The sequence below is a fragment of the Grampus griseus genome (assembly GCF_964374135.1).
Source record: "Grampus griseus genome assembly, chromosome: 13".
Taxonomy (NCBI): domain Eukaryota; kingdom Metazoa; phylum Chordata; class Mammalia; order Artiodactyla; family Delphinidae; genus Grampus; species Grampus griseus.
Genome location: NC_139007.1, coordinates 15,597,290 through 15,623,798, shown reverse-complemented (window position 1 = coordinate 15,623,798; position 26,509 = coordinate 15,597,290). Strand labels below are relative to the sequence as shown.

The 26,509-nt window shown below is 37.3% G+C and overlaps 1 pseudogene across 1 annotated transcript in view; it reads right to left on the bottom strand.

Moving 5' to 3' along the window:
- Positions 1-4,368: 4,368 nt before the first annotated feature.
- LOC309831839 (DNA endonuclease RBBP8-like) overlaps positions 4,369-26,509 on the bottom strand; it is a 98,921-nt pseudogene continuing 76,780 nt past the window's right edge. Inside the window, exons 3-4 of the transcript in view lie at positions 6,032-7,324; positions 4,369-5,775 (exon numbers count right to left, since the gene is read on the bottom strand). The product of the transcript in view is annotated as a DNA endonuclease RBBP8-like (transcript). The remainder of the gene's footprint in view (positions 5,776-6,031; positions 7,325-26,509) is intronic.

Below are 26,509 nucleotides of genomic sequence, written 5' to 3'. Positions count from 1 at the left end.
TTCTTTTTCAGATTCTTTTTCCATTTAGGTTATTACAGAGTATTGCTTTTCACTGGGTTCCTTGAAGTTCCCTCCATTCCCACAAATACACTTACAGTTCAGCCAAGGCTTTCATGGAAATTAAGATGCAGACGTCGAGGTCTCCTATTCTGTGGCTGTTTCCTGTTTTGCATATTCCACCTCTATTTCTGGTTTTACTGGAAGCTCTAAAATCCATTCTCAGACAGCTTAAGCCAGAAAACCGTGGCTCTCTTTTTGAGTTCTAGCCAAACTGCGCTACATGGGCAATGGACTCTGCTCAGGAGTAAAGCTCTACAAATGTGAGTTCACTCAGTACAGTTCTTTTCTTTCAGAAGTATAAATCTCTCAACTCTCTGCCTACTATTGATAGTATTTTATCCTGACAGTAATATAAAATATTCAAATAAATAAATATAGCATAACTATATTAAATTCAAATAAAATAAATACATTTTATCCATCAGCCTCATTCATTTGAAAAATGAACCCTAGTTACAAAACATATAACTTGTAACTAATTATAGAAAAAAAGGGAAATTATAGTGCAAGATACTGAAAGGTTTTTATCCCCTTTATCAGGGATTTTTGGGTGGAGATTTTTAAAAATATATCTTTTGCTTTTATAAAAAATTATTATATAAATGTGACAACAGAATTCTAACGAATTCAAAAGATATAACAAAGTATTAGGAAGAATCAAACAGTTGTATAAATGAGTTTTGAACTTGTTTCCCTTTGAGTCAGACTGTTTTATATATATATATATATATATATATATATAAAATTTTTTTTTTTTTTTTTCGGTACGCGGGCCTCTCACTGCTGTGGTCTCTCCCGTTGTGGAGCACAGGCTCCGGACGCGCAGGCTCAGTGACCATGGCTCACGGGCCCAGCCGCTCCGCGGCATGTGGGATCCTCCCGGACCGGGGCACGAACCCGTGTCCCCTGCATCGGCAGGTGGACTCTCAACCACTGCGCCACCAGGGAAGCCCAGACTGTTAAATATTTAACCATGACCAACAAAATTATTTTTGTTGAAAATTTTTCAAACTCCTGAGGAAGCTTCAGCCAAAAATGCAGAACCTATTTGCCACATAATATTATCTTTGGTCTCAGACTTATTTCTCCTATTTTATAAATGCAGTTATTCCTTATGTCCTTCCACATAAGGCTGTGATCTCATGTCTTTGATGATATTTATGTTGTGCCTTTTCATTGTGTTACCAAGTCCAAGCTCATACTGCTCGCCCCACGACGGGCAAATAAATTGAGAGATGAGTTGTTGGGACAAGGAATATTGACTTTATTCAGAAAGTCAGCAGATGGAGAACATGGTGGCCTCGTGTCCCAAAGAACCATCTTGCCTGAGTCAGAAGTCAGGCTTCTTTTATACTAAAACGAGAGGAAATAAAGTCAAGCATTTCCTGGTGCTAGTCAGCCTCTGCAGGGGATGTGTTCATTTCTTCCTCCCTGCAGTCATTCACAGGTGGGTCTGGTCAACATGTTTCCTGTGCTCTAAGCAAAGGTATTTTAGCTTAACACTTATTACCTGGGAGGCAGGGTTCCCAGAGATGGACCATTATGTATAATTTAAGCTTATAGGCAACATCCCTTTAGTGATTAACTTGTAATAGAATACAAAGTTTCTTCCCTATTACAACTGCAAGCAACAGAAGAATCATCATCAGAAACATGCACTGAAGGTAAACTCAACAAAATCATGCTCAGTTTTTCTACATGGTTGAATTTCTATAAGACTATTACCCAAATCTTTAATTCTAGTCTAAGTTAGACCAGAACCACAGAGCACCCTTCTAGCCCTACAGTCACACACTCTGTCCTCTCTCCTCTCTTTACATACTTGCACTAGAAATATTATTTCCCACTGGCCCTGCTCATATTCTTCAACTAGGAGCTGTGAAGAAAACCCATTACTGATTTAAACACACTTAACAGCAGAAATATTTATATGAACAAATGAGTATTAGTACCGAGTCACTTATGAGACATAAAATGTGGAGAGAAGTGACATAGAACCTGGGAATAATGAGTGACCACTTGGACCATAGCTAGGTCTTAAAGAACAAATACTGGTAGGAAGAAGAGCCTGGAATAAAGAAAATAATTAGATGGGGATATTCAGTTGAGCAAAGCAGAGAGGTGTAAAAGGAATGTTATGTTTAGGGAAAATAAAATGAGTAGATCATCCTGGCTGATTCTACAATCAGAGGGTCCATTGAGAGAAAGGGAGATACTTCATGATAGAAAATATGCAATGGGGCTGGATTTATATTTTACAAACTTTTTATCCCCCCAAAAATCAGTTAATAAAGGCAAAGAGAAAATTCCTTTATCATATTGATTATTTTAACAGTTTCTATTTCTGAAAACTGCAATATTTAGCAGTGATCCTGTTGGAAAATAAATTCAAATTGTATCTTCTGTGAGCAAACATCTTTTGATGACTAAGCTGAACTCTGACTTTGTGTGGGCTTCTTGTTGATTGCCATTTTTAACTGAGAGTCAGTTCAGAAACATGAGTTTTATTTTCACAGCACAGATTACACAGGATGCTTCACAAAATCAATCCAGTTGAACAGACTCTCTTAAAATGAATCATAGGAGTCAGCAAATGATGGGTAGACAGGCCTTTCCCAACAGTCAATATTTTTTCTGTATTTTGACAGAATGTGTGGTGAATGGATGAAAGGATGGATGTCTCAGAGGAAATTTAAAGATAGCTCTTAAGACATAAGATGAATCCATTTATGGGGCCACAGAGTCAACAAAGTTGTAATTTGTTGTAACCTGAACTAAGACATACAATATCAAGGATGTATAGAAACGTTTAAATAATTTCAAAAAATAATTTTCTCTTATGTCAATTTACTGTAACTTGAATATTCTCATTAGACTATTCAGTGTTAACATAATAGGTTTAGTAGATTTAATGTTCATACCAAAAGAGAAGATAAAGTGTTCATATTAAAAAAATTCAAGGGCTTCCCTGGTGGCGCAGTGGTTGAGAGTCCGCCTGCCGATGCAGGGGACACGGGTTCGTGCCCCGGTCCGGGAAGATCCCACATGCCGCGGAGCGGCTGGGCCCGTGAGCCATGGCCACTGAGCCTGTGCGTCCGGAGCCTGTGCTCCGCAACGGGAGAGGCCACAACAGTGAGAGGCCCGCGTACCACAAAAAAAAAAATAAAAATAAATAAAAATTTAAAAATTCAGTAATTCAACGCCTTTAAACAAATACTTATTAAGCACCTGTGTCGTATAAACCACTGTTTTTTGTTGTTATTGTTCTATAGACAAACAAAGATGGAAAACATACTGTTTGTGTTCTCAAGAAATTTACAATCTAATGATGGGGTCGAATGCCCAGAATGCTGGAAGAGAGGCAGAAAGTGGTAAGTGCCCTAAGAGGGCAAACAAAACATTATGGAATCACAAACAGTAGTAAAAGTAGCAGTAGGGGAGGAATTGTGAAGAAAGAGCGGAGAAGAAGAATTTTTTTGCTCTGGGCCAGGCTCTGTGCTAAACATTATATGCACATTACTCCATTTAACCTTAATAATTTTATGCCTTAAATACTACTGCTACATCAATTTTTTTTTTTTAATGAAGAACCTGAGGCCTAGTGAGATTAAGTAACAAACTCCTACAACTGGAAAGCTCACATACTCAGATTTTTCTGACTTTAAATGTCCTCTTAAACCTGCACTATACTGCCTCCTAGGGGAAAGTCGCACAGAGATGGTATAATTATAACTCCCTTACATGAGGTGAAGATGAGGATAAGGGTATTCTGGAAAGTCACAAATATGAAAGAGAAGAGAACAAGGTTTGTCCAGGAAATGCTAACAGTATAACAAACTCATAGTGTCAGGTGTATAATATTGGGTAAGATGTATAATGTATACACTTTACATACAGTGTTAAGTAAAGACTAGACTGGCAGAGCCTTGGTTCCCAGGAAAGTAGCTTGGATTTGACCAAGGGTATTGAGACTCCTTTCATATGGAAATAACAGTATTTGAATTACCTTTCTTTTTCTTTTTTTATATTTTCAAAATTGATATTACCAAATAAAGTAATAAACAACTCTTAACTTGGAGTACAAAATGAAAGCACCTTATTTTTTAAAGGTGCAAAAGCAAGAAAATATGACATAAACTTATCCATTTTTAGTCATCTGTGTGATGGGTAAATGCCATTTAAAAATATTTTCAATAGAAAAATGAGTTATAAATCAGTTTTCAGAAGATCAAAAAAATCAATGTTTAATACCAACTTTAACTATAAATAAAAAGAATATTGTCATTTCTTCTGTTTTTGCTTCAACATTTATGTCTTCTGCTCTTTGCCTTTTGGAAAAAGTATTGCATTGCAAGGCTGCTGTCTTTTTGGATGAGGAGAAGGATCAAGATCTTCTTTAATGTAACCTCTTTCCATACAAGTCTGAGTGGAAGGAAAACCAGCTTCCCAGAAATTCTCTGGTGTGTTGGGTGGAATGTAGCGAAATCGGTGTCTTGAGCAGGAAGCCAACTTCTTTTCTCTTCTGCTGGAAAATCTGCATAATAAATCTCACATTCCTTACATGTGTGTCCAAGCAATTTTTTTCTTTCTTCTTTTTTCCAAACCACCTCAATATGAGGAAAAGTTTGTAAGCTAGTCTCTCTTTCATCATCTTTAAAATATGGCTTCACAAACGCTTTCTGTTTGACTTTATCTTGTTTATCACCAGGAGAGTTCGGTTTTTTTGTAGCAGTTGACAACTCCTTCTCTTCATCTGCTACTTAGGGGAAGCTATCCACCAAACAGGATTCATATTCTTCATGTGTAGTCCGATCAAACATATCTTCCAAGCTATCTTTCATTTTTCTTTCTCCATTTGGACTTTTTCCTCCCTTTTGCTCTTGGTTCTTCATTTTTAAAAGCATAGTTTCACTAACCAACGTACAGTCCATGTCCACTGTCTTTCCTCCTGCTAATCTTGACTGACTGCCACCCTTTGTGTCTACTACAGTAATATCCATTTTATACTGAGAAAGATTTGCTCCTGGATCTATACTCCACTGGATGTTTTCAAAGGATACATCTTAGTTGTTCTGTAGAGACTTTGTTTTAACAATTCTACTGGATTTAACTGAAGAACTGATGCAAGTTCACATGCTCCATGGACTGACCTGGTTTTTATTTTTATAGGCTCACATAAACCAGCACCGTTCATGTCATCAAAAAGATTGTCTGTCTCCAAGCTTTCACGTGGACGTAGAGGAATTTTAAAGATAGAATTTTCTTCCTTTATTTGTAACAGTGCTTTATTATCCGGAGATTTACTCAAGGACGGGAGGAGGGACTCCTGTAAACTGCTGGTCTCTTCTGGGGAATCTTTGGTTAATCCACAGCTCCCACTCAAGGCCTTACGGCTTAAGGAAGAGCCCTTTGCGACAGGCTTCAAAACCTCATAAAGGGTCACTTGCCTAAATCCAGTTTTAGAGTTGTCACTTCCTTGGCTTTTCTCTTGTCGCTGAATAGGTGAAAATCGATCAGACAGATCCAGAGGTTTATCCATCACATAGTCTCCATTCATGTAAGAATGACTATCCAGTGGAAAAGGAAAAGCATTTTCTTTATCAAAGGAGGCTTGGGGGCAGCTTACTTCATCTTCACTTTCTTCCTTGATTTTCTTCCTTTTGGTTCGGCCTCCCAGTGATTTCAGGGGTACCACATGTTTACCTTTATCAGTAACTATCTTTTTTTTTTTTTTTTTTTTTTTTTTTTTTGCGGTACTAGGGCCTCTCACCGTTGTGGTCTCTCCCGTTGCGGAGCACAGGCTCCGGACGCGCAGGCTCAGCGGCCATGGCTCACGGGCCCAGCCGCTCCGCGGCATGTGGGATCTTCCCGGACCGGGGCACGAACCCTCGTCCCCTGCATCGGCAGGCGGACTCTCAACCACTGCGCCACCAGGGAAGCCCAGTAACAGTATCTTTAATGTGACCAATACTATCCTGTTCACTTAGGGGTTCACTTGTATTTTTATTTATAAGCATCTGCTTATTAGAAGATGACTCGTTAGTGATCTTGTTCACTTCAGCCCCAAGATTATGATGTGTGAAAAGGGCACCATCTTCAGATTTTCATCTAGGTTTCTCTGATCTAGAATTAGAAGTGTCGCTGAAAGACATTGTTTTCAAATGGTTTTTCTTACCAGTCTCTAAAAGAGAAGGGGACAAACTTGTATTCAAACCTAAACTATTTTTCACATTAGAGGTAGCTCCAAATACAGGAGATGATACCCAAGTAGTCGATTCTTCTTGAGGAGGAGTCTTGGAATTAGAATCTGAAAATCTTAAACCATCTTCACAATTTCTTCTAGATTCCTCAAAAGGTTTTCTGTGATCTCCTTCCACACAGTAGTAGAGCTCATCACCAAGTGGGCTCCTAGGTCCTCGATATTCAGATTCATCTTGAACACTAAGTCCAAGTGTTTCAGCAACAACTGTAGGTAAATTATCAGGAGGATAACTGCTTTTTCCATGTGTGTTAGCCACTGGAGCTTGTCTCTGATCACAAGTGTCAGCCACTAGAATTTCACGTTCATTATGTTTATGTTGCGGATGAAGTGAAGACTTTGGTACTTTTCTCCATTCACGTGCACACCCAGAGTGCTTCAGTTTCGTATGTGTTGGTTCTACGTGTCGGACGTGGAGGTTCTCCTTCCTTCACAGCCGGTTAGTGCCAGAAAATGAAAAGGTTGTTGCTGGTGCATCTGGAATAACATCTTCCTCGGATTCAAGATCGGTTGCTTGTTGTGGTTGATCATTCTCAGTTTTCTGCTGCAGCTGTTCAGAAAGCTTTTTATTTTCTTCCTGCATTCTTTTCATTCATAAGCTCTGTGATAAGCTTAAGATTCTGCTTCTGAATATTTTCAAACTCTTGCTGTTTCTTCCGCATATGTTCTTCAGTTACTGCACAGTGATCATGTAAACCTGCTCTTAATCGGTCTTCTAAAATTTTAATGGTTTCATGAAGGACTTTCCGTGGCTCTCTCAGCTGTTGATTTTTGGTGAAGAATTCTTCTAGTCTTAGTGCATCTCGAATCCATTCCTTTTTCAGTTTGGTTACTTTTACTTGTAGACCTTGTACTTCTTTATCATGATACTCCTTTATTGTTGTCCAAAGATCCTTAAAGTCATTAGATACATCTGCAGAACTAGGGCTTCCACAACTGCTTCCTGAGACGTTCGTCTTGCTTAATATGCTCACACTTCTACTGCCTAATGTTTTCTGACCTTTGCTGTTACATTATACAGGTCTGAAGTTGTCTTTGGCCAGTTCAAATATGGCTTGCAAGATGGCCTGGAGATTCTCGAAAGCCCCATCAGGAAAGCGAGCACGCTATGGGGCAGGGAGGAGACGGCCGTTTGCTTTTCTCCTCATTCCCTCACCAATCTGCCAAACCGCCTGCAGCCGAGCCGCCCCCTCAGGGCAGCCTGCGGTTACCAGAGCTGGGGGAGGGCCCGAGGGCCCTGAATTACCTTTCTGATGATTTTAAGTAAATTAGTATCTCCCGTTTTTCTAGATCTCATATCCACATTTCCTTATGGTAATTACAGCATGTCAGAATGTCTTAAAACAACCAGTCTTTTCAAATTTCCCAACAATGGACTTGATAAACAGAAAAAAATGAACCTAACACAGAAATCACCATACTATTCAATTGAGTCCTCAGCCAGTGATTCATATAATCTGTCAAACATAGCTCATTCTATGTGAAAAAATCTTTCCTATAAGAAAATTTTTCTAAAAAATCCTTCCACAGTAGCACAGTTCATCTTTTGTTTGTGCAAATGTATAAATGATCTGCTTTCCTAAGCCTATAAAATGTGTTCTTCTTTCCAGATGTGGGTGGTTGAACACATCAATCGTTAAGTAATTTGTTAGTTTCTCTGTAGAAGTTCTATCAGCACCTGGTACTCTAACAGATGCTAGTATAGCAATAATGTAATGAGGTTGGTGATGGTCCAAGTTTGGTGTTTGCTTTTCTTTGAGGAATCATAATGGAGAAAAGGAATGTCACAGTTTTCTGGCTGATTAAGCACCAAACAGTCCTGCCCTTTGCCTGGGTTGTAGCATTTTCCAGCATCTTAACATGGCTTGATGACACGTACTTGATAGGATTGTCTCTTTCCTATCAGTCTGCCTTTGAGAATCACTGAATCTGAATTATATGTGTGACTTCTGAACTCATCTCGGTCCAACTCCATCACGTTAGAGATGAGCAATCTGATGTCCGGAAAGATGAAATGACTGACAGTAATCTTTCAGCTGATCAGTGCTCACGTAGGATGTGAACCTGGGCTCTCAGTCGCGCTGTTACACTTCTCTTTCCGTCCTTTTGCCCTTCTTGAAGCTTAGGTCATGGTCTCATGATCAAGTATAATACTTGATAACTAATGAAGGTTTGTTGTTGAATGTATGAATTAGGTACACCAAAAATAACTTATTTTGCCCTCAAATTTTTTTGAAAAATTTCAACTTTAAGTTAATTTGTAAGACATGTAAAATAAATATACATAACACCTTTTACCTAGGATCATCAATTCTTAATAATTTGTCACATTTTCTTTCTTTACTTTTTCCTTCCTTCCCCCTTCTTTCCTTTCTTCCCTCCTTCCTTCCTTCCTTCCTTCTTTCCTCCCTCTCTCTTTCTGGACATATATATATACATACATATATATACACACCATATATATGAGACATACATATATACACACAATGTGCATACATACACTTATGTGTATATACATATATATTCACAAGTGCATATATATATTTTCTCTGACATTGAGAAAAAGTTTCAGACATCATGAAAATTCACATCAAGTTCTTTATTGTGTATTTCCTCCACCCATTATCCAAAATTACCATAATGCAATTATCACACTCATGAAAATTAAATTGATACACTACTATTGTCTAATTTATAGTCAGTATTCAAATATCCACTTTTATTCTAGTAATGTATCTTATAGCTATTTCTTTTTCCATCCAATTCCTGATCCAACCAAGGATCAAAATTGCTTTAGTTATCATTCTCTTTAGTACTTTTACACCTAGTAGAGTTCTGCATTTTTTTAAAAGTCCATGACATGGACATTTTTGAAGACTCTAGACCTATTTTTTTTTAACATCTTTATTGGAGTATAATTGCTTTACAATGATGTGTTAGTTTCTGCTTTATAACAAAGTGAACCAGTTATACATATACATCTGTTCCCATATCACTTCCCTTTTGCGTCTCCCTCCCTCCCATCCTCCCTATCCCACACCTCTAGGTGGTCACAAACCACCTAGCTGATCTCCCAGTGCTATGCGGCTGCTTCCCACTAGTTATCTATTTTACGTTTGGTGGTGTATATATGTCCATGCCACTCTCTTACTTCATCCCAGTTTACCCTTCCCCCTCCCCGTATCCTCAAGCCCATGCTCTAGTAGGTCTGTGTCTTTATTCCCGTCTTACCCCTAGGTTCTTCATGACCTTTTTTTAAATGTTTTTTTCTTAGATTCCATATATATGTGTTAGCATGCTGTATTTGTTTTTCTATTTCTGACTTCACTGTATGACAGACTCTAGGTCGATCCACTTCACTACAAATAACTCAATTTTGTTTCTTTTTATGGCTGAGTAATATTCCATTGTATATATGTGCCACATCTTCTTTATCCATTCATCCGTTGACGGACACTTACTTAGGTTGCTTCCATGTCCTGGCTATTGTAAATAATGCTGAAATTAACATTTTGGTACATGACTCTTTTTGAATGATGGGTTTCACAGGGTATATGCCCAGTAGTGGGATTGCTCGGTTGTATGGTCATTCTATTTGTAGTTTTTTAAGGAACCTCCATACTGTTCTCCACAGTGGTTGTATGAATTTACATTCCCACCAACAGTGCAAGAGGGTTTCCTTTACTCCACACCCTCTCCAGCATTTATTGTTTCTAGATATTTTGATGATGGCCATTCTGACCGGTGTGAAATGATATCTCATTGTAGTTTTGATTTGCATTTCTCTAATGATTAGTGATGTTGAGCATTCTTTCATGTGTTTGTTGGCAGTCTGTATATCTTCTTTGGAGAAATGTGTATTTAGGTCTTCTGTCCATTTTTGGATTGGGTTGTTTGCTTTTTTTGTTATTGAGCTGCATGTGCTGCTTGTAAATTTTGGAGATTAATTCTTTGTCAGTTGATTCATTTGCAAATATTTTCTCCCATTCCGAAGGCTGTCTTTGTGTCTTGTTTATGGTTTCCTTTCCTGTGCAAATCTTTTAAGTTTCATTAGGTCCCATTTGTTTATTTTTGTTTTTATTTCCATTTCTCTAGGAGTTGGGTCAAAAAGGATGTTGCTGTGATTTATGTTATAGAGTGTTCTGCCTATGTTTTCCTCTAAGAGTTTGATAGTGTCTGGCCTTACATTTAGGTCTTTAATCCATTTTGAGTTTATTTTTGTGCATGGTGTTAGGGAGAGTTCTAATTTCATACTTTTACATGTACCTGTCCAGTTTTCCCAGCAGCACTTATTGAACAGGCTGTCTTTTCTCCACTGTATATTCTTGCTTCCTTTATCAAAGATAAGGTGACCATATGTGCGTGGGTTTATCTTTGGGCTTTCTATCCTGGTCCCTTGATCTATATTTCTGTTTTTGTGCCATTACCATACTGTCTTGATTACTGTAGCTTTGTAGTATAATCTGAAGTCAGGGGGCCTGATTCCTGCAGCTCCATTTTTCGTTCTCAAGATTGCTTTGGGTCTTTTGTGTTTCCATACAAATTGTGAAATTTTTTGTTCTAGTTCTGTGAAAAATGCCAGTGGTAGTTTGATAGGGATTGCATCGAATCTGTAGATTGCTTTGGGTAGTAGAGTCATTTTCACAATGTTGATTCTTCCAATCCAAGAACATGGTATATCTCTCCATCTATTTGTATCATCTTTAATTCCTTTTATCAGTATCTTATAATTTTCTGCATACAGGTCTTTTGTCTCCTTAGGTTGGTTTATTCCTAGATATTTTATTCTTTTTGTTACAATGGTAAATGGGAGTGTTTTCTTGATTTCACTTTTAGATTTTTCATCATTAGTGTATAAGAATGCCAGAGATTTCTGTGCATTGATTTTGTATCCTGCTACTTTACCAAATTCATTGATTAGCTCTAGTAGTTTTCTGGTAGCAGAAAACTTTTATGGCTGTTAGTATTTGCCTTCTGTATTGAGGTGCTCCTATGTTGGGTGCATAAATATTTACAATTGTTATATCTTCTTCTTGGATCGATCCCTTGATCATTATGTAGTGTCCTTCTTTGTCTCTTGTAATAGTCTTTAAAGTATATTTTGTCTGATATGAGAACTGCTACTCCAGCTTTCTTCTGATTTCCATTTGCATGGAATATCTTTTTCCATCCCCTCACTTTCAGTCTGTATGTGTCCCTAGGTCTAAAGTGGGTCTCTTGTAGACAGCATATGTATGGGTCTTGTTTTTGTATCCATTCAGCCAGTCTGTGTATTTTGGTGGGAGCATTTAATCCATTTACATTCAAGGTAATTATCGATATGTATGTTCCTATTCCCATTTTCTGAATTGTTTTGGGTTTGTTATTGTAGGTTTTTTCCTTCTCTTGTGTTTTTTCCCTAGAGAAGTTCCTTTAGCATTTGTTATAAAGCTGGTTTGGTGGTGCTGAACTGTCTCAGCTTTTGCTTGTCTGTAAAGGTTTTAAATTCTCCATCAAATCTGAATGAGATCCTTGCTGGGTAGAGTAATCTTGGTTGTAGGTTTTTCTCCTTCATCAATTTAATATGTCCTGCCAGTCCCTTCTGGCTTGCAGAGTTTCTGCTGAAAGTTCAGGTGTTAACCTTTTGGGGATTCCCTTGTGTGTTATTTGTTGTTTTTCCCTTGCTGCTTTTAATATGTTTTCTTTGTACTTAATTTTTGATAGTTTGATTAATATGTGTCTTGGTGTGTTTCTCCTTGGATTTATTCTGTATGGGACTCTCTGTGCTTCCTGGACTTGGTTAACTATTTCCTTTCCCATATTAGGGAAGTTTTCAACTATAATCTTTTCAAATATTTTCTCAGTCCCTTTCTTTTTCTCTTATTCTTCTGGGACCCCTATGATTTGAATATTGGTGCATTTAATGTTGTCCCAGATGTCTCTGAGACTGTCCTCAGTTCTTTTCATTCTTTTTTCTTAATTCTGCTCTGCAGGAGCTATTTCCACTCTTTTATGTTCCAGGTTACTTATCTGTTCTTCTGCCTCAGTTATTCTGCAATTGATCCCTTCTAGAGTATTTTTAATTTCAGTTATTGTGTTGTTCATCATTGATTGTTTCCTCTTTAGTTCTTCTAGGTCCTTGTTAAATGTTTCTTGCATTTTGTCTATTCTATTTCCAACATTTTGGATCATCTTTACTATCATTATTCTGAATTCTTTTTCATGTAGACTGCTTATTTCCTCTTCATTTGTTAGGTCTGGTGGGTTTCTACCTTGCTCCTTCATCTGCTGTGTGTTTTTCTGCCTTTTCATTTTGCTTATCTTACTGTGTTTGGGGTCTCCTTTTCACAGGCTGCAGGTTCGTAGTTCCCGTTGTTTTTGGTGTCTGCCCCCAGTGGCTAAGGTTGGTTCAGTGGGTTGTGTAGGCTTCCTGGTGGAGGGGACTAGTGCCTGTGTTCTGGTGGATGAGGCTGGATCTTGTCTTTCTGGTGGGCAGGTCCACGTCTGGTGGTGTGTTTTGGGGTGTCTGTGGCCTTATTATGATATTAGGCAGCCTCTCTGCTAATTGATGAGGCTCTGTTCCTGTCTTGCTAGTTGTTTGGCATAGGGTGCCCAGCACTGTAGCTTGCTGGTCGTTGAGTAAAGCTGGTTGTTGTTGGTGGTGTTGAGATGGAGATCTCTGGGAGATTTTCACCGTTTGATATTATGTGGAGCTGGGAGGTCTCTTGTGGACCAGTGTCCTGAAGTTGGCTCTCCCACCTCAGAGGCACAGCACTGACTCCTGGCTGGAGCACCAAGAGCCTGTCCTCCACACGGCTCAGAATAAAAGAGAGAAAAAAATAGAAGGAAAGAAAGAAAGAGGATAAAATAAAATAAAATAAAGTTGTTAATATAAAAATTATCAAGGAAAAAATTTTAAAAAGTAAAAAAAAAAAAAAAAAAAGGACAGACTGAACCCTAGGACAAATGGTGAAAGCAAAGCTATAGACAAATCTCACACAGAAGCATATAGATACACACTCACAGAAAGAGAAAAGGGGAAAAAATAATATATCTTTGCTCCCAAAGTCCACTCCTCAATTTGGGATGACTCGTTGTGTATTCAGGTATTCCACAGATGCAGGTACATCAAGTTGATTGTGGAGCTTTAATCCGCTGCTCCTGAGGCTGCTGGGAGGGATTTCCCTTTGTCTTCTTTGTTCGCACAGCTCCCGGGGCTCAGCTTTGGATTTGGCCCCGCCTCTGCGTGTAGGTTGCCGGAGGGCACCTGTTCTTTGCTCAGACAGGACGGGGTTAAAGGAGCCGCTGATTGGGGGCTGTGGCTCACTCAGGCCCGGGGGGAGGGAGCGGCACGGCGTGAGGGGCGGGCCTGTGGCGGCAGAGGCCGGCGTGACGTTGCAGCAGCCTGAGGCGCACTGTGCGTTCTTCCGGGGAAGTTGTGCCTGGATCCCGGGACCCTGGCAGTGGCGGGCTGCACAGGCTCGCGGGAGGGGCGGTGTGGAGAGTGACCTGTGCTCGCACACAGGCTTCTTGCCCGCGCTTTTAGGCGCGGCTCGCGCCAGTCTCTGGAGCTCATTTAGGCGGTACTCTGAATCCCCTCTCCTCGCGCACCAGGAAACAAAAGAGGTAAGAAAAAGTCTTGTCTCTTCAGCAGCTCCAGACTTTTTCCTGGACTTCCTCCCGGGTAGCTGTGGCGCACTGGCCCCCTTCAGGCTGTGTTCACGCCGGCAACCCCAGTCCTCTCCCTGCGCTCCGACCGAAGCCCGAGCCTCAGCTCCCAGCCCCGCCCGCCCCGGCGGGTGAGCAGACAAGCCTCTCGGGCTGGTGAGTGCTGGTCGGCACGGATCCTCTGTGCGGGAGTCTCTCCGCTTTGCCCTCCGCACCCCTGTTGCTGTGCTCTCCTCTGCGGCTCCGAAGCTTTCCCCCTCCGCCACCCGCAGTCTCCGCCCGCGAAGGGGCTTCCTAGTGTGTGGAAAACTTTCCTCCTTCACAGCTCCCTCCCACTGGTGCGGGTCCCGTCCCTATTCTTTTGTCTGTGTTTTTTCTTTTTTCTTTTTCCCTACCCTGGGATGTGGGGAGTTTCTTGCCTTTTGGAAGGTCTGAGGTCTTCTGCCAGTGATCAGTGAGTGTTCTACAGGAGCAGTTCCACGTGTAGATGTATTTCTGGTGTATCTGTGGGGAGGAAGGTGATCTCCGCGTCTTACTCTTCCGCCATCTTCTCAAATCTCTCTAGACCATTTTTTTTGTTGTCTGGATTTGTCTGATTTGTCCTTATGATTAGAATCAGGTTAAACCTTTTTGGCAAGAAGCTGCCAAAGTGATATTACATCTTTCTTAGCACATTAATTCAAGTAACACACGATGTCAGCATAACCCATCATTGTTGATGTTAAATTAATCACCTAGTTAAGGTGATGTCTAGTTGATAAGAGCCTTTTAAGCAGTTAAATATTATCTAGATTCTAACTTTGTCATATAGTACCTACCAGATTGTCTATACATTTCAATTTTTATGTTCTGTAAATTTTCAAAATTAAAAATATTGGTTATATAGTAAAAAACTTTATTTTTAGCCTCAAGACTAATTTTTTATATTTTCATCTCCTTTATACCTATTTTTAATATGTTCTGAAGTTTGGAATTCATTATTTGTATGCTTCTGCTTTTTTTTTTTTTTTTTTTTTGCGGTATGCGTGCCTCTCACTGTTGTGGCCTCTCCCGTTGCGGAGCACAGGCTCTGGACGCGCAGGCTCCGCGGCCATGGCTCATGGGCCCAGCCGCTCCGCAGCATGTGGGATTTCCCGGACCGGGGCACGAACCCGCCTCCCCTGCATCGGCAGGTGGACTCTCAACCACTGCGCCACCAGGGAAGCCGTGCTTCTGCTTTTTGATGACAGATTTTTCAGCATTTTAAATATGGTTTTATTTGCTGTTATAGAAGAAAGCATGTCATTTACACAGTTATTTATTTGAGTAGCATCATCATTTCTTCTAACCCAATAAATCAAACATCACTAAATGACTAAGATCTTGACCATGGCTGTAGTCATGACATATTAAGCTTTTCAACCTACTAATAACCTCATAAATTTAATATGCAGAATATGCACAATGAAGTAACTTGTGTTCTGTTAATATTGCATTAAACATCTAGCAATTATTTAATAACATTATGTTCAACTGTGTGATTCCAATTAACAATTAGCATAGGCATTAAAAACACCAATAATTACTGACTTTTTTATAGAGTACAAAAACACTTTGACATCTTCTGAAGTATTTGCCGTATGAAATTATCTCTCATCAGTGTTATATTTTGACCTGTACTTAGTCTAACTAAATTATTTTCACTTGAATCTGATAACGTGAAGTTTTCATAAAAGATAACAATTTGATGTTGCTTGTAACCTCATTCAAATACCATGTTGCCTTGGATAAACGTGTTTGCCAGTGTTTAATTAGGAGTACGCAGCATCATTTTGACAAAAGAAAGCCATTCCAAGAAAGAAAGCATCCCTAAGGCCTTGGTGTTTCTTTTGCATCACACTAATTCTCTTGCCAAGTTGGCTATCTGTCATTCAGGCTGCTTGCCATTGTAGATTCCATGTGTCAGCCTGAATCCGTCTCTTCAACACTGACAAGTTTTTCTTGATCTCAGAGATTGATCAAGGTTTTCACACAGGAAAAGAAATTAATATTTTTTCAGAGTTATTTTTTATTTTTTAGTAAAACCCGGAACTCTAGAAGAATTTATTTGTCAGCAAATTATAATCAACTCTGTCTCTGTGCTTTGACAAAAAAGTGCTATACCTGGAATGCTTTTTCCTGAGGTTTCCAAGTAAAAATTGCTGCCAGATACCTTTTTTTTTTCTTTTTTTTTTTGCTAGCTTCCATCATACTACTTGCTAATATACCTCATTGAAGAAAGGGCATTAAGTGAGGCCATATGGGAAGCCATTCACTGCTCCATGTTTCTTGTAATGCGCGCAGGTATCCCTGCAGGTACAATGTTGTCCCTAATAGTCACATTTAAGCACGACCACCAGGGATGCTCTTCCTATGGAGGAATCACCGTGAAAACTTCTTAACAACCTTGTCAATTTCTAATAAACTATTTCTAAAAGGTAATGTTCTCATGTGGTGTAACCCCATAACAGAATGGAAACAGGCTTAGAGAAATTGAATTTCATGATTTGGAAGGGTTATTTAGTGTAATGTTTCTTAAACCTGAAAGATAATCAGAATCATCTGGGGAGCTCTTCTGAAATAGAGATTATCCAACTGCAGACCTACTGAATCAGAATCTCCAGGAACCTGTGTTTAATTTGTAAAATTTGTTCAGCCTTCTAAGTAAGTTAGGAATGACATAAGGCCTAGCTCAACATGCGCAACCTTTTTTTCACATTATCCCTCACAAGGGAAGTTACCGTATTAATATGGCACACTTGGATAAAGGGCTGGGACGCCTCCAGAGGAGCTCCAGGGTCCAACCAGTTGTACCCAGGCTGGAAGAAGCAGTATATAGGCACATCTATAACACATCTTTGGGTCATCGATATATTCTAACAACCCAGATTAGCTAACAGGAAAACCTAGGAGTAGAAAATAATCTAGAGTGGGCTCACTCCCAGAACAGTGTGATCTTTCAACTCTTCCACTGTTTCTCTGTTTTAAGACAGAATGATATTCAAAGGATTCAAAGAGAAATTTGTAGCTTATGAAGAAAGTTAAGAAAGTGTACTCCTTAGAATTCTTCCTTTTAACAGTGACAGAAACACAGCTCACATTTGAAAAATTAAAAAAAAAAATATATATATATATATATCTCCAATCTCCTGTATATCTGGGTTCTGCTTTCCACTTAGAGTTTCATTTTCAAACAGTCTCTCTCTACATTATCTCAAGAGGGCCACTAGCAGCTCTCAGTGGGACTAGAGCAGGGATGTGGGAGAGAAATATGATGCTCATAGTAAAGAGATGCTAGGTACACCACTATATGTTTATGCTGAATAGAGAATATGTTATTGCTCAGAGCCATGTGGCTGATAAGGAAAGAAGGAAAGAGCAAAGCTGTCCTAAATGTTCTAGATACAAAATGGGTTGGGATCCTACAGCAGTGGTTGCCTAGGGAAGGTTTCTTGCTCAGAAGATTTAGACTCTCCTAACTCAGCAAAAACCTTAGGCTATCTGAAAGATTAGGTTAAATCTATAAGAATATTACTTCAAATTAATCTGTGCTTTAAATTTTTATTTATTTCATATAATAGTTATCATTGGTTTTTTAATAAATAAAACATTTTTATTATACAAAATATATAACACAATAGAAAGCATGCTGTATTTTTCTCTGAAAAATCTGATTTTGTAGAACACAAGGGTGTAATGAAGGCATTAATATTATCCTTGTGGTTCCTCACCCCAATTAAAGGTAATTTACAAAAAAAGGTAATACTGAGCTTTATGAGGACTACTTTGGCATAGATAAATGTAAAATTGCATTAAACATTACTTAACCTGACAGAGTCTTTAGTAGATAAATTATCAAGCTGCTTTTAACTGAATCATCACCACAGGTCACTGTGCCTGGAAATCCCCACCAGGAGGATGACTCCTAACTTCACCAGGCCCTCTTCAAGAGCTCAGCCTGTACAAATGGGTGAGAGGAAACTAGGAGACTGTTAATGAATCAAAATTGTTTTAGTTTGTCGATTTTTGCTATGAAAATCTGACTATGGGACAGTGTAGAACATAATTTGTATAAATTTATCTAATAAAATAGAATACCTGAGATGACTCACAATGAATAAACAAGTCATTTACAATTATTGAGTATTTTTGTATTTTATAATATTGATATTTATGGTGACTTCCTCTAGTTTATCACTTTAGAGGTAAAGTATTTTTGTAAAGCATATGCCAGTTGAAAGTGTTCTTATTGAAACAGTACCATCAAATACCAGAGAACTCTCTTTTAACGTTTCACTACTAATCTTTCCTTTGGGTTTTGCCTGTGGCAGTATGTACAGATTTGCTAGGCAGATCCGGAATAAAATCCCAGCTGATTGACTTTGTTTCCTAAAGTCAGCTTCCTAAACATCAGTTTCATTTTCTATAAAATGTGATCTACAATTTTAATAACTATAATACTACCTATATCACAAGACTCAGAGAATAACATTAGATATTACCTATTACTTGTTCAGTACCATGTGTAATATGTGTTACTTTTAGATATTGATATTATATTAAGCCCTATAAATATTCTTGAAGCCATATCTAAAAAAATCATAAACACATTTCCAAAGATAGAAAACACATCCTTATTTTTAATTTCACCATTTTATTAATACTTCAGACACATCACCTTAGTGATTACACACATTTTTATACCCATGCATTAGTTTATATTATTCTTCCCAGAATCCCATGAGACAAACCTCTCAGGAGACTGGGATAGATTAAGATTGAGTGATTTTTCACACAGTCATTTGGTTATTATAAGACCTATGCTTCTATGACTCTATGGCTCTGTCACCCAAGGTTCTTGAGAGTCCTGCATTTTCTCTGAAATAAAGCAACACAGCTGTTAAAGAAGTATCATCAATCCTGTTCAGGAATCCAATAATATCACATTATATAATAACATAAATCTTCTTTTTTTCAAAGATTTTGTTTTTCTTAAGATGTATTACATACAAGGTCTTAACATGTCTTAAGACATGTTAGATTTCCCTGGTATACTCATTATAATTTAGTCCAGTGTAGCATGAAAATATTTTTGACCCTGTGTTGTCTCTAGCATTATCTGTAAATGTTAGAACTACATTAACATTTAACTTTAATTTTAAACTCATTTTGGGAGATACAGTAAGTTAAATATAACGTGTAATTAAATTCAAAACTACATATTGACTACTTTGTAAAACACACGATAGATATTGTGAAAGAAATAGTATTGATTAAATCACATCTAGAAGAAAAAAATAGTGATAAAGAATAGTAGTACAGAAGGAGATTGATTTTAAATAGCAGAACCTGAGAAGGTTTACAGAGGAAGTAGTATGAGTTAGTTATTGAATGACAAGAGGGAAATTCATTTATTCACTTCTTTATTCATCAAATATTGATTAACATCTATTATATTTATTTTCTCATTCATTCATTCAACAAATATTTATTGAGTATGTACTATGCCATTCACTGTCATTGTCACTAGGGATAAGGAAATGAGCAAAGAGATAAGCGTTTTCCTTCAGGTATTATGTATTCCATGGGACAGGAATAGAAAATAAGTACAGAAATGAATAAATATAAAATAATATAGATATGTAAAACATAAAGCCAAATGCTTTGGAGAGCAATGAAGCAGGATGAAGTGGTCACAGACAATGAATTTTGCTCTCAATCTTAACTGAATTGAAAGTTACCTGGAAAGCTTGTATTTTTATTGTTTTCCAGGTTTATTGAGATAAAAATTGACATATAACAGTGCATAAGTTTAAGGTATACAACGTAGTGATTTGATAGATGTATGTATTGTGAAATGATTACAACAAAAATTTAGTTAATATCAATAACATAATCACAATTTTTTCTTGTGATGAGAACTTTTGAGACCCACTCTCATAGAGAGTTTAAAATATATAATACATTATTGATAATTATAGTAACTAAGCCATATGTTATACTCCCCAAACTTATTTATCTTATAACTGGAAGTTTGTACTTTTTGACCACATTCACACATTTTCCTTACCTACTACCTCTGGCCCTGGCTACCACCAATCTGTTTTCTGTTTCTATGAGTTTGGGCATTTTAGATTTCACATATAAGGGAGATCATACAATATTTGTCTTTTTCTATCGTATTGTTATGCCAGTACCATACTGTTTTGATTATATGTTTGTAATATAGTTCGTTTTGATATAGCTTTATAATGTACTTTGAAATTAGGAGTGATGTTTCCAGATTTGTTCTTCCTCCTCAGGATTGCTGTGGCTAGTCAGAGTCTTTTAAGGTTTCAAAAAGACTTAAGGATTGTTTTTTCTATTTTCTGTAAAAAAAAAAAAAAATGCCATTGGAATTTTGATAGCAATTGCACTGAATCCGTAGAGACATTTTAACAATATCAATTCCTCTGTTCCATGTTCCTTGAACACAGGGTATCTTTTAATTTATTTGCATCTTCTTCAATTTCTTTCATCAATGTCTTATAGTTTTCAGTGTACAGATCTTTCACCTCCTTACTTACATTTATTCCTAGGCTTTTATTATTTTTAATACTATTATATATGGAATTCTTTTCTTTATTTCTTTTTCACCTAGTTCATTTTCATAGATCATTGTTAGCATAAAGAATTGCAACTGTTTTCTTGTATGTTGATTTTTTATCCTATAACTAAACTGAATTTGTTGATTAGATCTAACTTTTTTTGGTGGAATCTTTAGGATTTTCTCTATATAAAATCATGTCATCTGAAAACAGAGAAAATTTTACTTCTTTATTTACAATTTGGATGTCTTTTTTTTTTTTTTCTTGCCTGATTCCTCAAGCTAGGGCTTCCAATATTATGTTGAATACGAGTGGTGAGAGTGGCACCCTTGTCTTATTCCTGGTCTTAGAGGAAAAGCTTTTAATTTTTCACCATTGAGTATGATATTAGCTGTGCTCTTATCATATATGGACTTTATTATGTTGAGGTATGTTTCTTCTATATCCAGTTTGTTGAGAGGTTTTATCGTGAGTGGATGTTGAATTTTGTCAAATGCTTTTTCTGCATTTATTGAGATGATCATATGGTTTTTATGTTTCATTGTCTTAATGTAATGTATCACATTTATTTTGAACCATGTTTGCATTGCAGTGATGAATCCCACTTGATCATGATGCATGAAATTTTTAATGTGCTGTTAAATTTGCTTTGTTAGTAATTTGTTGAGAATTTTTGGATCTATATTAATCATAGGTATTAGCATCTAGTTTTCTGGCATCTAGTTTTCTTTCCTGTAATGCCCTTATCTGGCTTTGGCATCAGGAGTATTCTCATTAGGAGTATTCTCTCCTCTTCAATTTTTGGAAATATTTGAGAAAGACTGCCGTGAATTCTTATTTAAATGTTTGATTAAATTCATCAGTGAAACCATATGGTCCTGTGCTTTTTTGTTTGGAGGTTTTTAATTACAAATTCAATCTCCTTATTTGCTTGATTCTGTTTAGATTATCTATTTCTTCATGATTCAGTTTTGGTAAATTGTATATCTCTACAAATCTATCCATTTCTTCTAGGTTCTCCAATCTGTTGGTGTATGGTAATTCACAGTAGTTTCTCATGATCCTTTGTATTTCTGTGGTATCAGTTGTAATATCTCTTCTTTCACTTACAATTTTGTGGATTTTGGTCTTTCTTTTTTCCTTAGTTAGTTTAAAGCTTTGTCGATTTTGTTTATATTTTCAAAGAACCAAATCTTAGTTTTGTTAATATTATCTATGGTTTTCTGTGTTTTATGTTATTTATTTATGTTCTAACTATTATTATTTTCTTCCTTCTGCTAACCTTGGGCCTAATTTGTTCTTCTTTTTGTAGTTCCATTAGGTGTAAAGTTGGGCTGTTTATTTGCCATCTCTCTTTTTTCTTGAGGTATTTTTATTGCTATAATCTTCCCTCTTAGAACTGGTTTTGCTACATTCCATTAATTTTTTAACATCTTTATTGGAGTATAATTGCTCTACAATGGTGCATTAGCTTCTGCTGTATAAAAAAGTTAATCAGCCATACGCATACACATATCCCCATACCCCTCCCACCTGCATCTCCCTCCCACCCTCCCTATCCCACCCCTCTAGGTGGTCACAAAGCACCGCACTGATCTCCCTGTGCTATGCAGCTGCTTCCCACCAGCCATCCATTCTACATTTGGTAGTGTATATATGTCCATGACACGCTCACCTCATCCCAGCCCACCCTTCCCCCTCCCCATGTCCTGAAAACCACTCTCCACGTCTGCATCTTTATTCGTGTCCTGCCCCTGGTTCTTCATAACCATTTTTTTTTTCTTTTTAGATACCATATATATGTGTTAGCATACGGTATTTGTTTTCATTTTCTGACATACTTCACTCTGTATGACAGACTCTAGATTCATCCACCTCACTACAAATAACTCAATTCCGTTTCTTTTTATGGCTGAGTAATATTCCATTGTATATATATGTGCCGTATCTTCTTTATCCATTCATCTGTCGATGGACAGTTAGGCTGCTTCCATGTCCTGGCTATTGTAAATGATGCTGCAGTAAATATTGTGGTACATGACTCTTTTTGAATTATGATTTTCTCAGGGTATATGCCCAGTAGTGGGATTGCTGGGTGTATGGTAGTTCTATTTTTAGTTTTTAAAGAAAACTCCATAATGCTCTCCATAGTGGCTGTATCAATTTACATTCCCACCAATAGTGCGAGAGGGTTCTCTTTTCTCCACACCCTCTCCAGCATTTATTGTTTGTAGACTTTTTGATGATGGCAGTTCTGACCGGTGTGAGGTGATACCTCATTGTAGTTTTGATTTGCATTTTTCCAATGACTAGTGATGTTGAGAATCCTTTCATGTGTTTGTTGGCAATCTGTATATCTTCTTTGCAGAAATGTCTATTTAGATCTTCAGTCCATTTCTGGACTGGGTTGTTGATTTTTTTGTTATTGAGCTGCATGGGCTGCTTGTATATTTTGGAGATTAATCCTTTGTCAGTTGCTTTGTTTGCAAATATGTTCTCCCATTCTGAGGGTTGTCTTTTGCTCTTGTTTGCGGTATACTTTGCTGTGCAAAGCTTTTAACTTGAATTAGGTCCTATTTGTTGATTTTTTGTTTTTATTTTCATTACTCTAGGAGGTGGGTCAAAAAAGATCTTGCTGTGATATATGTCATAGAGTGTTCTGCCTATTTTTTCCTCTAAGAGTTTTATAGTGTCTGGCCTTACATTTAGGTCTTTTATCCATTTTGAATTTACTTTTTTGTGTGGTGTTAGGGAGTGTTCTAATTTCATTCTTTTACATGTAGCTGTCCAGTTTTCCCAGCACCACTTATTGAAGAGGCTGTCTTTTCTCTATTGTATATTCTTGCCTCCTTTATCAAAAATAAGGTGACCATATGTGCGTGGGTTTATCTTTGGGATTTCTATCCTGTTCCATTGATCTATATTTCTGTTTTTGTGCCAGTACCATACTATCTTGATTACTGTAGCTTTGTAGTATAGTCTGAAGTCAGGAAGCCTGATTCTTCCAGCTTCGTTTTTCTTTCTCAAGATTGATTTTGCTATTCAGGGTCTTTTGTGTTTCCATACAAATTGTGAAATATTTTGTTATAATTCTGAGAAAAATGCTATTGGTATCTTGATAGGGATTGCATTGAATCTGTAGATTGCTTTGGGTAGTACAGTCATTTTCACAATGTTGACCCTTCCAATCCAAGAACATGGTATATCTCTCCATCTGTCTGTATCATGTTTAATTTCTTTCATCAGTATCTTATAGCTTTCTGCATACAGGCCTTTTGTCTCCTTATGTAGGTTTATTCCTAGGTATTTTATTCTTTTTGTTGCAGTGGTAAATGGGAGTGTTTCCTTAATTTCTCTTTCAGATTTTCCATCATTAGTGTATAAGAATGCAAGAAATTTATGTGCATTAATTTTCTATCCTGCTACTTTACCAAATTCATTGATTAGCTCTAGTAGTTTCCTGGTAGCATCTTTAGGATTCTCTATGTATAGTGTCATGTTCTCTGCACACAGTGACAGTTTTACTTCTTCTTTTCCAAATTGGATTCCATTTATTTCTTTTTCTTCTCTGATTGGGGTGGCTAAAACTTCCGAAACTATGTTGAATAATAGTGGTGAGAATGGGCAACCTTATCTTGTTCCTGATCTTAGTGGAAATGATTTTAGTTTTTCACCATTGAGAACGATGTTGGCTGTGAGTTTGTCATATATGGCCTTTATTATGTTGAGGTCAGTTCCCTCTATGCCTACTTTCTCGAGGATTTTTACCATAAATGGGTGTTCAATTTTGTTGAAAGCTTTTTCTGCATCTATTGAGATGATCATATGGTTTATCTGCTTCAATATGTTAATATGGTTTATCACATTGATTAATTTGTGTTTATTGAAGAACTCTTGCATTCCTGGGAGAAACCCCACTTGATCTGGTGTATGATCCATTTAATGTGCTGTTGGATTCTGTTTGCTAGTATTTTGTTGAGGATTTTGCATCTATGTTTATCAGTGATATTGGCCTGTAGTTTTCATTTTGGGAACATCTTTGTCTGGTTTTCGTATCAGGGTGATGGTGGCCTCGTAGAATGAGTTTGGGAGTGTTCCTCCCTCAGCTATATTTTGGAAGTGTTTGAGAAGGATAAGTGTTAGCTTTCCTCTAACTGTTTGATGGAATTTGCCTGTGAAGCCCTCTGGTTGGGCTTTTGTTTGTTGGAAGATTTTTAATCACAGTTTCAATTTCAGTGCTTGTGATTGGTCTGTTGATATTTTCTATTTCTTCCTGGTTCAGTCTTGGCAGGTTGTGCATTTCTAAGAATTTTTTCATTTCTTCCAGGTTGTCCATTTTATTGGCATAGAGTTGCTTTGAGTAATCTGTCATGATCCTTTGTATTTCTGCAGTGTCAGTTGTTACTTCTCCTTTTTCATTTCTAATTCTGTTGATTTGAGTCGTCTCCCTTTTTCTCTTGATGAGTCTGGCTAATGGTTTATCAATTTTGTTTATCTTCTCAAACAACCAGCTTTTATTTTTATTGATCTTTGCTATCATTTCCTTCATTGCTTTTTCATTTATTTCTTATCTGATCTTTATGATTTCTTTCCTTCTGCTAACTTTGAGGTTTTTTTTTTTGTTCTTCTTTCTCTGATTGCTTTAGGTATAAGGTCAGGTTGTTTATTTGAGATTTTTCTTGTTTCTTGAGGTAGAATTTTATTGCTATAAACTTCCCACTTAGAACTGCTTTTGCTGTGTCCCATAGGTTTTGGGTCATCCTCTTTTCATTGTCATTTGTTTCTAGCTATTTTTTGATTTCCTCTTTGGTTTCTTCAGTGATCTCTTGGTTATTTAATAGTGTATTGTTTAGCTTCCATGTGTTTGTATTTTTACAGTTTTTTTCCTGTAATTGATATCTGGTCTTATTGTGTTGTGGTTGGAAAAGATACTTGATATAATTTCAATTTTCTTAAGTTTACCAAGGCCTGATTTGTGACCCAAGATATGATCTATCTTGGAGAATGTTCCATGAGCACTTGAGAAGAACGTGTATTCCATTGTTTTTGGATGGAATGTCCTATAAATATCAATTAAGTCCATCTTGTTTAATGTGTCATTTAAAGCTGTGTTTCCTTATTTATTTTCATTCTGCATGATCTGTCCATTGGTGAAAGTGGGGTGTTAATGTTCCCTACTGTCATTGTGTTACTGTCAATTCCCCTTTTATGGCTGTTAGCATTTGCCTTATGTATTGAGGTGCTCCTATGTTGGGTGCATAAATATTTACAATTGTTATGTTTCCTTCTTGAAATGATCCCTTTATCATTATGTGGTGTCCTTATTTGTCTCTTGTAATAGTCTTTATTTTAAAGTCTATTTTGTCTGATATGAGAATTGCTACTCCAGCTTTCTTTTGATTTCCATTTGCATGGAATATCTTTTTCCATCCCCTCACTTTCAGTCTGTATGTGTCCTTAGGTCTGAAGAGGGTCTCTTGTAGATAGCATATATATGGGTCTTGTTTTTGTATCAATTCACCCAGTCTATATCTTTTGGTGGGAACACTTAATCCATTTACATTTAAGCTTACTATCTATATGTATGTTCCTATTGCCATTTTCTTTATTGTTTTGTGTTTGTTATTGTAGGTCTTTTCCTTCTCTTGTGTTTCCTGCCTAGAGAACTTCCTTTTGCATTTGTTGTAAAGCTGGTTTGGTGGTGCTAAATTCTCTTAGCCTTTGCTTGTCTGTAAAGGTTTTAATATCTCCATCAAATCTGAATGAGATCCTTACTGGGTAGAGTAATCTTGGTTGTAGGTTTTTCCCTTTCATCACTTTAAATATGTTCTGCCACACCCTTCTGGCATGCAGAGTTTCTGCTGAGAAATCAGCTGTTAACCTTATGGGGATTCCCTTGTATGTTATTTGTTGCTTTTCCCTTGCCACTTTTAATATT